The following is a 12385-nucleotide window of genomic DNA, read 5'->3' on the forward strand; positions in this document are numbered from 1 at the left end:
CTTGCACATACAGGGAGGGAATGACTTGATGGTGGCGATCTCTGACTACCATAATCACTACCTTATTTTTTGACCATGACCCACATTAAGAATTATGTTTTACATCTGTATGTGGTACACAACACATAAATATATAAATATATAACTGAAACAAAGGTGTTATAAAGCAATGCTAGCACTTACTACACATGACACAGTCTAATATTTTCTGATTTTTTAAATTGCATTCTGTTTAATTTTAAAAACATGCTGGCCATCTCCACATCTGGTAAAGATAGAGAAGCTTGTTTCAGATTAATCCTCCCACTGAGGAAAAACTGAAATTCTGGAACAAATTTTTTTGTTTGCCAGCTCTAGAGATGCAAAATCATAAAGGACTTGAGGGGCTAAAATTCAAGAGAGGAAGTAAATCCAGAAAGCCAAACCCTATTTTTGGTGCTGTGTCTTTCATCAAGGCAATTATTCCAAAAGTGAAAGCAGTGGCTGAGAGACTGAGAAACTGAACAGAGCTTTTGGAATATACATGGAACTGAGGGCAAAAACTGATCTTCAGGAATGACCAAGGAAGATGGGACTTGGAAAACCTTTGGCTGAGATTCTGAAGGACTATGTCCTAGATCTAAGAGTGAATCATATATAGACCAGCTTTCACAAGTTCTAAAGTCCAACTTCAAATAGATTCAATCCCAAATTGCCGTAAAGTCATCTGCCCCCAGCCTAACTGCTTTCTCTAAGCACTAGTAAATAGAAGATAGCATCATATTAAGCCTTAAAACTTCTTTCAAATAAAAAAAATGACATTCAATTAAAAATGGAGAGGTATGCAAAAATACAAGAATACACCAGAAACTAAGAGGAATAAAACAAGTCTTTAGAAATACTCCCACAGGAGATCCAGATATTGAAATTATCAGAATCAGAATTTAAAATAACTATAATTTATATGTTTGGAAACTTAGAAAGAGAATGGAAAGCTTAGGCCAGATAAATGCAAACTACAAAGGATAAAATGGAAATTCTATAAAAAATTGTAATAATTAAAATTAAGGACTCAATGACTAGGTTTAGTAGCAGACTAGACACAACTGAAGTGTGAAATAGTGAACTGGAAGACAAGCCAGAAGAAAATAACCAGATTGGAGTATAAAAAAGACAAGGGGGTTAAAGATATATAGAAAAGGCCACAAGAGTCATATGAAATAAAATGAAAATATCTAATATATTTGCAAATTCAGCAAATGAAGGAGAAGAGGAAATGGACCATAAAAAGTATTCGATAATGACCAAGGGTTTTTCAAACTGATAACTGACATCAAACCACCAAGTCAAAAATTGATGTGTACTCCGAGCAGGATAAATACAAAGAAAGACACAAGTAAGCATATTATAGTTAAACTGCCCAAAACAAAATACTATGTCCCCCAAACAGATAGAGAAGCTATGATCTATTTCTTTCAAAGAGGCAACAGCAGGAGTGACAGCAGATTTCTTACAAAAACAATGAAAGCAAAAGACAATGTAATTCTTCAAATTGTTGAAAGAATATATTACCAAGCCAGAATTCAAGGCCCAGTGAAATTAACCTTCAAAAATGAAGGTGAGCTGACCCCCAGGGGTATAAATCTCCCTGGCAATGCAGGATATGACTCCCAGGGATGAATATGGACCTGGCATCATGGGATTGAGAACATCTTCTTGACCAAAAGGGGGATGCAAAATGAAATGAAATAAAGCTTCAGTGGCTGAGAGATTTCAAATGGAGTCGAGAGGTCACTCTGGTGGACATTCTTATGCACTATATAGATAACACTTTCTAGGTTTTAATATATTAGAATAGCTAGAAGTAAATACCTGAAACTACCAAACTCCAACCCAGTAGCCTTGACTCTTGAAGATGATTGTATAACAATGTAGCTTACAAGGGGTGACAGTGTGATTGCGAAACCCTGTGGATCTCACTCCCTTTATCCAGCGTATGGACAGATGAGTAGAAAAATGGGGACAAAACCTAAATGAAAAATAGGGTGGGATGGGGAGTGATTTGGGTGTTCTTTTTTTTATTTTTATTTTTTATTCTTATTCTGATTCTTTCTGGTGTAAGGAAAATGTTCAAAAATAGATTGGGGTGATGAATGCACAACTATTAGATGGTTCTGTGAACAGTTGATTGTACACCATGAATGATTGTATGGTATGTGAATATATCTCAATAAAACTGAATTAAAAAAAAAAAACTCTATTCCTAAAAAAAAAAAATGAAGGTTAGGATCTAAGATGGCAGCATAGAGAGGAGTGGAAGCTAGTTAGTCCACTCATCATACACCAACGTGACTTGGGAGGAATGCCCGAGATTGCAGCATAAAATCTGTAAGTAAAAATGCAAATCCAAGCTGGGAGCCCCCTCCCTCCCATGCCCTGAGCTGCAAAGCCTAGTGATGCTAGAGAGCAGTTCTCTCCGAGCAAGTGAATACACCTCAGCTGAGCTCCAACTGGGGTTTAAATTAACAAATGTGGACTGCTCGATACAAGCTACGAATCCCTAACAAGCAGACAGAGGCTTTGGGTGATGACTGACCTTGGAGAACTGGAGGGTGGTGGTGGACTGGCCCTGTAAAGGGCTTTCTGTCCCTGTTTTGGCTCAGTAGAGAAAGCCTCAGCCATTTTCAGTTCCCAGTGCTCTGACCCAGACAAGGGTGGAGATAGCATAGTCAGAGAGAGATCATTCAAATGCTAATGACCTCTCCCTAGGGGGTCTATCTTCCCTAAGAGGAAAGAGGTGGGGCCCAGCTCTACTATGCGCCTTCCATTCAGAACCAGACCCCAGAGTCTGGGGGGAACTGGCCATGGGCCACACCTCCTTACACCAGCCTGGAGTTACAGCCTGACAGGCACCACCTGCTGGGCAGAAAAGCACAGTGACCTGAAGCCTCACAGTGTGTACAAATTTTCTAAGACACACCCTCAGGGAAACCAGATACTGAATAGATCTTCCTTCTGGGACTGGAGCCCATTTTGGTCTGGGGAGGCCTGATTGGGGTCACCAAGGAAACCATGCCTAGACAACAGAAAACTACAACCTACACTAAGAAAAACAAAGTTATGGCCCAGACAAAGGAACAAACTTACACTTCAACTGAGATACAGGGATTTAAACAACTAATACTAAGTCAATTCAAAAAGTTTATGGAAGATGTGGTGAAAGAGATGAACCGTATATTGAAAACACTGGGTGTACATAAGGTAGAAATTGAAAGTTCGAAAAACCAACCGGCAGAATCTATGAAAATGAAAGCCACAACACAAGAGATGAAAGACACAATGGAAACATACAACAGCAGATCTCAAGAGGCAGAAGAAAACACTTAGGAACTGTAGAACAAGGGAACTGACAGCCTACACACAAAAGAACAGATAGAGTAAAGAATGGAAAAATATGAGCAACACGTCCAGGAACTTAAGGACAAAATGAAAAGCAAGAATGTACATGTCATTGGTGTCCCAAAAGGAGAAGAGAAGGGAAAAGGGGTAGAAGCAATAATAGAGGAAATAATCAATGAAAATTCTGCATCTCTTATGAAAGACATAAAATTACGGATCCAAGAAGCGCAGTGTACCCCAAACAGAATAGATCTGAATAGGCCTATGCCAAGACACTTAATAATCAGATTATCAGATGTCAAAGATAAAGAGAGAATCCTGAAAGTAGCAAGAGAAAAGCAATCCATCACATACAAAGGCAGCTTGATAAGACTGTGTGCAGATTTCTCAATAGAAACCATGGAGACAAGAAGGAAGTGGGGTGATTTATTTAAGATACTGAAAGAGAAAAACCACCAACCATGAATCCTATATCCAGCAACACTATCTTTCAAATATGAGGGAGAGTTTAAAATATTCTCTGACAAACAGACAATGACAGAGTTTGTGAACAAGATACCTGCTCTACAGGAAACACTAAAGGAAGCACTGCAGATAGAAAGGAAAAGACAGGAGTGAGAGGTTTGGAAAACAATTTTGGGAGATAGTAGCACAGCAATGTAAGTACACTGAACAAAGATGACTGTGAGTATGGTTGAAAGAGGAAGGTTGGGACCATGTGGGACACCAGAACAAAAGACGAAGGATAAAGACTGGGACTGTGTAACTCAGGGAAACCTAGGGTGCTCAACGATTGTAATAAAAGTTACAAATATGTTTTTACATGAGGTAGAAGAAATGAATGTCAACATTGCAAGGTGTAAAAATAGGGTGGGATTGGGGGGAAAATACTATCAATGCAAACTAGAGACTATAATTAGCAGAAACGTATTATGCTTCCTTTATTATAACAGAGACAATATACCAAAGCTAAATGCATATGGAGGGGTGGGGGGAATAGGCAAAGGGTATGGGACTCCAGGCATTGGTGATGTTGTCTGACTTTTTATGCTACTTTAGGTTAATGCTATCTTTCCTTTTGTTGCTTTCTAGCTGTCATGTTTTGTTTTTTTTGTTGTTGTTGTTTTTCTTTTCTCTTTTCTTTTTCTTTCATCTCTCTGGCTTCTTTGACTCTTCCTCCTTCTTTGTGGAAGAAATGGAGATGTCCTCATACAGATAGTGGCCATGGTGCTGAGTACATAAATATGTGACTATACAGAGAACCAACGATTGTTTACTTAGGATGGAATGTATGGTGTGTGAACAAAACCATCTTAAAAGAAATGGGTTGATGAAGAAAACTTGAGGGCATTATATTGAGTGAAATAAGACAGACACATAAAGGCAAATATTGCAGGGTCTCACTGATATGAACTAATTATAATATGTAAACTCATAGACATGAAATGTAAGTTACAAGGATGTAGAATGAGGCTAAAAAATGGGGAGTGGTTGCTTATTATGAGCAGATTGTTCAACTAGGGTGAACTTAAACATTTGGAAATGGACGAGGTGATGGTAGCATGTTGTGAGAATAACGAACAGTGCTGAAAGGTGTGTAAAGGTGGTGGAAAGGATAAGCTCAGAGTCATGTATGTCACCACAAGAAAAGCTGGAGGTTAAAAGATCGGAATGTATAAAACAGTGAATCTTGTGGTGGGCAATGTCCGTGATTAACTATACAAATATTAGAAATCTCTCTCACAAACTAGAACAAATGTATGACACTATAACTAGAAGTTAATAATAGAGAGGCATATAGGAAAATATATATATACATATTGCAAACTATATACTACAGTTAGTAGTATTTTAACATTCTTTCGTCAACAGTAACAAAAGTGCTATACCAAAACTATGAATCAATAATGGAGGGGAGTGATGGTTAGGAGTATGGGAGGATTTGAGTTTCCTTTTTTTGTCTTTGTTTCTTTTGTGGAGTAATGAAAATGTTCTAAAAATTGAAAGAAAAAATTAATTGTGTTGATGGATGCACAGCTGTATGATGGTACCATGGGCAATTGATTGTACACTTTGGATCTTTGGATAGTTGTATCATATGTGAACAATCTCAGCAGAAAAAAAAAAATATATATATATATGTATATAAAATGAAGATGAGGGTGAATCACTTATAAATGGAGTTGAAGCAGGACCCGAAGCTTAAATTCCAGGAGGATGAGCTACTGCTGTACTTTCATGGGCCTCTGCTTTATGAAGCGAGTGTGTAAAGGTTGCCATAAAGGACAAACAAGTAAAATTCTTTATACATTATAGCAGTTGGAATAAAAATTGGGATTAATGGGGTCCAGAAAGCAGAATGCTCAAATATGTGAACACTAATCTTCAGAAACAGAGAGAACTTCAAAAAGTGAATCAGGAGCAATATGCAGAAGGGAAGATGAGAGGGGCTGCTGCAGGAAAGAAGACATCTGGTCTGCAGCAGAAAAACATTGAAGTGAAAACAGAAAAGAACAAACAGAAAACCCCTGGAAATGGAGATGGTGGCAGTACCAATGAGATACCTCAGCCTCCTCCAAAGAAAAGGGCCCGAGTAGAACCTACTGTTGAAAACCTCTTTTACCTTCCTGCCAAGAAGAATATGGATTGTATTCTAGAGGATTATGCAAATTACAAGAAATCTCAAGGAAACACAGGTAATAAAGAATATGCTGTTAATGAAGTTGTGGCAGGGATAAAGGAATACTTCAATGTAATGTATGGCACTCAGCTACTCTACAAATTTGAGAGATCACAGTATGCTTGCAGATCACCCCAAAGCACCCATGTCCCAGGTGTATGGAGCGCTATAACTGCTGAGATTATTTGTACAAATTGGAGCAATGTTGGCCTGTACACCTCTGGATGAGAAGAGCCTTGCTTTGTCTTCATGATTTCCTGAAGTATCTGGCAAAGAATTCTGTGACTTTGTTTAGTGCCAGTGATTATGAAGTGGCTCCTCCTGTGTACCATTGGAAAGCTGTGGGAGACTGTTGATGCTCACTTATATTTGAACCTCTGTTAACACATTTTTGTTCCTAGTCCTTCTCCTGTACAAATGATGTACTTTGAAAAAGTTAGCGTAAAACAGAATTGACGTATGTTTGTTTTCTGTTAATTTTAAACAGAAAAATAAAAGGGGTTTCTCCTTTTTTCTTTTCTTTTTTGTCCATTTCAAAATTGCTGCCAGTGTATTCAGTGATGGACAACAGAGAGACATGCTGTAGAGCGGTCCACGGCCTAATTGAAAAAGCTGCTTTTGAATGCTAGTGGTTCTATTCCTTTGACACTACACACTTTTATAAAATGTGGTAATGGTATACGACAAAATGCTCTGATTAGTGCCAAAGGTTCAATTCAGTGTAAATAATTGAACACACTCATTCATTTGTGCTGTTTTTTTCTTTTTTTTTAATGGGGCTTAAAGAAAAGAGCCCATCCTTTGCAAGTCATCCATGTTGTTCCTTAGGCATTTTATCTTTGCACAGATTGTTGAAGAATGGCTGCTCCTCTCATGGTTTTTGTATTTGTGTCTAATGCACATTTTAACAGGATAGAAACCATACATTGTATAGCTGCAGTTTTCTGGAAATGTCAATCTTCTAGGAATTGTTTTTCAAATCTTCAACAAATTTTTTCTTTAAATTTCAAAAAAAAAGAAGGTGAAATAAAGATATTTCAGACATACATACACACACTTGAGAATTTATCACCAAATGATTTACACTAAGGGATATACTAACAGGAATCTTCAGGCAGAAGGCAAATAATCCCAGACAGAAGTTAACAATGGAAAAGTAAATACATAGGTAATTCAAAATGAAAGCTCACTGTAAACAATAAGAATAATATCTCATGGGCTTTAAATATATATATGGAATTAAAATACTCAACAATAATATAAAAGGCATAAGAGGGATAAATGTAGCTAAAATATTCAAAGGTCTTTATTTAGGAAGTGGTAAAAGTACTAATTTATAATAGATTTTATTAAGTTAAGGATGCAAATTTAATTGAGGCTAATCACTGAAGGAATTGGAAGAGAATGAATACCTGACAAACTTTTAGATATGGATGAATGAAATGATTAAGAGTACTTAATCAAAAATAGCCAAGTGACTTCCAGGGAAGATGGCAGAGCAGGGAGCTCCAGGACTGACTCCTCCCCTAAAGCAGCTGGTGGACAGGCAGGAACTGTCTGAAGCAACTGTTCTGGGGCTCCAGAGGCCATGGAAGAGCAGGAGGAAGACGTTGAGCCTCTTTATTGCCACAGGGAACAGTTTGATGAAGGGTGCCATCTGCTGGGCAGGCCAGGAAAGTGCAGCTTCAGGGAGTCATCATAAGGGCTTTTGGCATCTTTCCTGATTCTCTCCCCAGAGCTCTTTAGAACAGGTCTGTGCCCCCTTCATGGGTCCCAGGCCCTGTTTTGGCTGGGAAATACTGACTCTCCAGATGAGCCTCCTCCCAGAATTTGTTCATGGATAGGAAGACTAAATATCATTAAGATGCCAATTCTACCCAAATTTATTTTCAGATTCAACACAATCGCAATCAAATTTCCAACAGCCTGCTTTGAAGAATTGGAAAAACCAGTCATCAAATTTATTTGGAAGACAAAGGGGCCTTGAACAGCCAAAAACATTTTGAAAAAGAAAAACGAAGTTGGAGGACTCACACGTCCTGAATTTAAAGCATATTACAAAGTTACAATGGTCAAAACGGCATGGTACTGGCATAAACATGGGTATATTGACCAATGGAATTGAATTGAGAGCTCAGAAATAGACCCTCACATCTACAGCCAATTGATATTTGACAATGCTGCCAAGTCCACTCAACTGGGACAGAACAGTCTTTTCAACAAATGGTGCTGAGAGGACTGGATATCCATTTGCAAAAGAGGACGCTTATTTCACACCTAATACAAAAATTAACTTAAAATGGATCAAAGACCTAAATATAAGAGCTAGGACCATAAAACTCCTACAAGGAAATTTAGGGAAGCATTTCAAGAGCTTGTGGTAGACAATGGTTTCTTGGACTTTACACCCAAAGCACAAGCAATGAAAAAATATATACATAAATGGGACCTCCTCAAAATTAAAATCTATGTGCTTCAAAGGATTTTGTCAATAAAGTGAAAAGGCAGCCTACTCATTGGGAGAAAACATTTGGAAACCACATATCCAGTGAGCATTTAATATCCATTATATATAAAGAAATCTTACAACTCAAAAATAAAAAGACAAACAATTTAAAAATGGGCAAAAGAAGTGAATAGACATTTCCCCCAAAGAGGAAATATAAATGACTAAAAAGCACATGAAAAGATTCTCAACATCACTAGCTGTTAGGGAAATTCAAATCAAAACCACAATGAGGTCATTTCACACCTATAGAATGGCCATTATTAAAAAAAAAAACAAACAAACAGAAAACCACAAGTGTTGGAGAGGGTGTAAAGAAATAGGAACACTCATTCATTTGTTGGTGGGAATGTAAAATGGTGCAGCTGCTGTGGAAGACAGTTTGCTTGTTCCTCAGGAAGCTAAGTACAGAATTGCCATATGATCCAGCAATTCCACTACTAGGTATATCCCCAGAAGAGGTGACAGCAAGGATGCAAACAGACATTTGCACACCGATGTCCATTGCAGTATTATTCACAGTTGCCAAAAGATGGAAGCAACCCAAGTGTCCATCATCTGATGAATGGATGAACAAAATGTGGTATACACATGTGGTGGAATGTTATTCAGCTGTAAGAAGTAATGAAGTCCTGATGCATGCAACAACGTGGATGAACCTTAGGGACATTACGTTGAGTGAAATAAGCCAGACACAAAAGGACAAATATTGTATGATCTCACTTATATGAACCAGTTAAATAAGTAAATATAAAGAGTTAGAATGTAGAATACAGGTTACCAGGGGATGGAATGGGGGTAGAGAAGGAGTAGAGAAATTTGTACAGAATTTCTATTTAGGGTGATTATAAATGTTTGGAAATGGATAGCGGTGATGACAGCACATTATTGTGAGTGTAATTAACAGCACTGATGATGTTGGTGAATATGGTTGAAATGTGAAGTTTGGGGTTGATATATTACTAGAATGAAAGTTAGAAGATAAAACATGGGGCAGTTTAACACAGTGAACCCTGTTGTGGACCATTGACTATGGCTAATAGTACAAATGTAAGGAAGTTCTTTCATGAATTATAACAAATGTATGACATTAATAAAAGGTGTTAATAAATAGGGTGGTATACGGGAAAAATACACTTAATGTAAACTACGGACTACAGTTAACAATAATATTTTAATATTCTTTCATCAGTTTTAACAAAGTTAGCATACGAATGCAAAGTGTTAACAATGGGGGGTATATGGGAATGTTATATTTTTTACATGAATTTTCTGTAAACCTACAACTTCTCTAAGTAAAAGAAACCAAAAAAAAAAAAAAAAAATTATTCTGAGTGAAAGAAGGCCAGGCACAAAGTTCTACATAACATATTACGCTATATAAAATGTAAATATAAATAAGTTTACAGAGACAGAATTAGGTTAGTGGTTATGTATTCCTGGGGAAGGATAGAGGGATTGAGGGGTGACTGCTAAGGGGTATGGTATTTTTCTTTTTGGAATAATGAAAATGTTCAAAAATTGATTATGGTGATGAATGCACAACTCTGTGATTATACTAAAAGCCATTGATTGTACACTTTGGATGGATTGTATGGTATGTGAATATATCTCAATAAAACTGCTTTTTAAAAAAGTTAATTTGTTAGTTGTCTGGCACACAAGACATATTTTCTGGCACACAAGACATATGTTCCCCTGCACACTGAAATGGTGGTCAGGTTCCCAGCCAGCCCAGAAAATACACAGCTATTATGGTTTCTGTGTTGGCCAATAAAAGTCTATATAACCATAGTAGAGCTGAAATACGATATATTGTGAGTGAAAACCAGGAGAAAAAAAAAAGTAATGCTATAATTCTCTTCCTGAAATGAAGCAATACTATTTCAGAGGAAGTAGAATTAAAGAAAAAAAAAAACCTTTGGATAGTCTCTGAGAAATAATCAGTCTTATCATTTTATTTAAAGTTTCTTGAGAATGCAAGGAAAACTTTCGAGGAGATTTCAAAGAGCCATCCATTTGACCTTTTCTGTAATTCAAGGATATTGCTAGTACAGATTTAATGCTTCCCAACCTTGATTAGTAAAAATGAAGCACACAATTTCAGCCCAAAAGTCTTCAGCAGAGTGCTACATAATTTGCAGGACTCAGTGCAAAATGAAAATGTCCCTTGTTCAAAAACCAGGGAAAAACTGTGCTTACTTTAAGAGTTATTAAGATACTGAATATAAAGCTTTTTTTTTTCTTCTGTAATATCTCTTTCTCAAATTGTCACGGTGTTTTTTAATTTGTTATTTAATGTCCTTCTAGATAAAAACATTAATAGCATGAATTTTACCCTTCATCTTTATATTGTACAATGCTAATTTAAATGCAAATATGAGGGCATTTAACTTGTATGTGGAATCACTGAAATGAGATAATTTGTATTTCATAAGTCATACATACATATGTATTTTTTCCTAGCAGAACAGTGGAAATGCCACACAAACCTAACTCAACTGTTTTTATTTCACTTCTTGATAAATGCATATTCTTCTCTACCTTCTGCTTATTGAAAAGTTAGAAGGGACTGAAATGAAAAGGTGCTCTGGGTTGCTGTGCCTTTCCCTTTCCTTCTATGTCATCATTTTCAGCATAACTGGCTGTTGGGGATTGAATCACGTCCCCCACATAAGGCAAGTTCATGTCCCAACCCCTGGTCCTGTGGGTGTAGACCCACTGTGAATAGGATCTCTTAAATGAGTCACTTCAGTTAAGTGGCCTAACTGAATCAGGTTGGTCTTTAATCCAGATTACTGGAGTCCTTTATAAACAGAATGAAATTTGGACAAAAAGAGAAGCTACAGGGAGTAACCAGAAACTGTAACCAGAAACTGGAAGACAACAGAACCCCAAAGAGCAAGAAGACACTGCCATGTGCATTGATTGCCACGTGACAAAAATAAGCCAAGGACCAAGGATCGCTGGTAGCCAGCCGACCAAGGATCGCTGGTAGCCAGCCCCCAAACTCCATAGTCTTCTGGAAGAAACCATTGTCTTGCTAGTACTTCAAATTTGGACTTTCCTAGACTCCAAACCACAAGCCAATAAATATTCATTGTTTAAGCCATAAATAAATAAATAAATAAATAAATAAATAAATAAAGGCAAGAAAACAGGAAAGAAGGAACATCAACAAGTGTAACAAAAATTGTAATATAGTAAATTTAATCCCATTCATATCTGTAATTACATGAAATGTAAAGACACTAAATACTTCAATCAAAAAGATAAAGAATGTCTGGTTCGATTAAGCACATGTACATACACACACACACACATGCAACTATATGCTGCTTATGAGAAAATGGACAGAAGACCAGACTACTCCTGCCTGTACCTGTGCTATGGTTCTGCCTCCCCAGCCTCCAGAACTCCGTTTTTCCTGACCATTTTCCAAGCCTTGTCCTCTGGCCTCCCATGGATCCTGAATTCCTCTGTTATTTTTCCAATAAATCGCCTTCTTGCTTAAGGTAGCCAGGTTTGGTTTCTGTTGGTTGCAATGAAAAGTACTGATGAATGCATTCCCAGAAGTCTGGCTTGTAAGTCCTTGGCCAATAGATACACACACATCCCATCCAGAAGGAAGACAGTGTGCCAACTTCCCTCTCTTCTCAATCTGAACATCAGAAATTTGAAGGGGTAGACAGTGGGGTCCCCCTTATAGGAGGATCTTATTAACAATTGCTGAAATGTCTCAGATTTGAGGTTCAGATTTTCAAAAATAAAAAATTCCCCATCATTTTCTTCCCAAGAAGGTGTTGCTTTGCTTCAATACA

The 12385-nt window shown here is 37.3% G+C and overlaps 1 pseudogene; it reads left to right on the forward strand.

Moving 5' to 3' along the window:
* Positions 1-5555: 5555 nt before the first annotated feature.
* LOC119511095 lies at positions 5556-6414 on the forward strand (annotated as a pseudogene).
* Positions 6415-12385: the final 5971 nt, after the last annotated feature.

Source organism: Choloepus didactylus, chromosome 2 (assembly GCF_015220235.1).
Source record: "Choloepus didactylus isolate mChoDid1 chromosome 2, mChoDid1.pri, whole genome shotgun sequence".
NCBI classification, from domain to species: domain Eukaryota; kingdom Metazoa; phylum Chordata; class Mammalia; order Pilosa; family Megalonychidae; genus Choloepus; species Choloepus didactylus.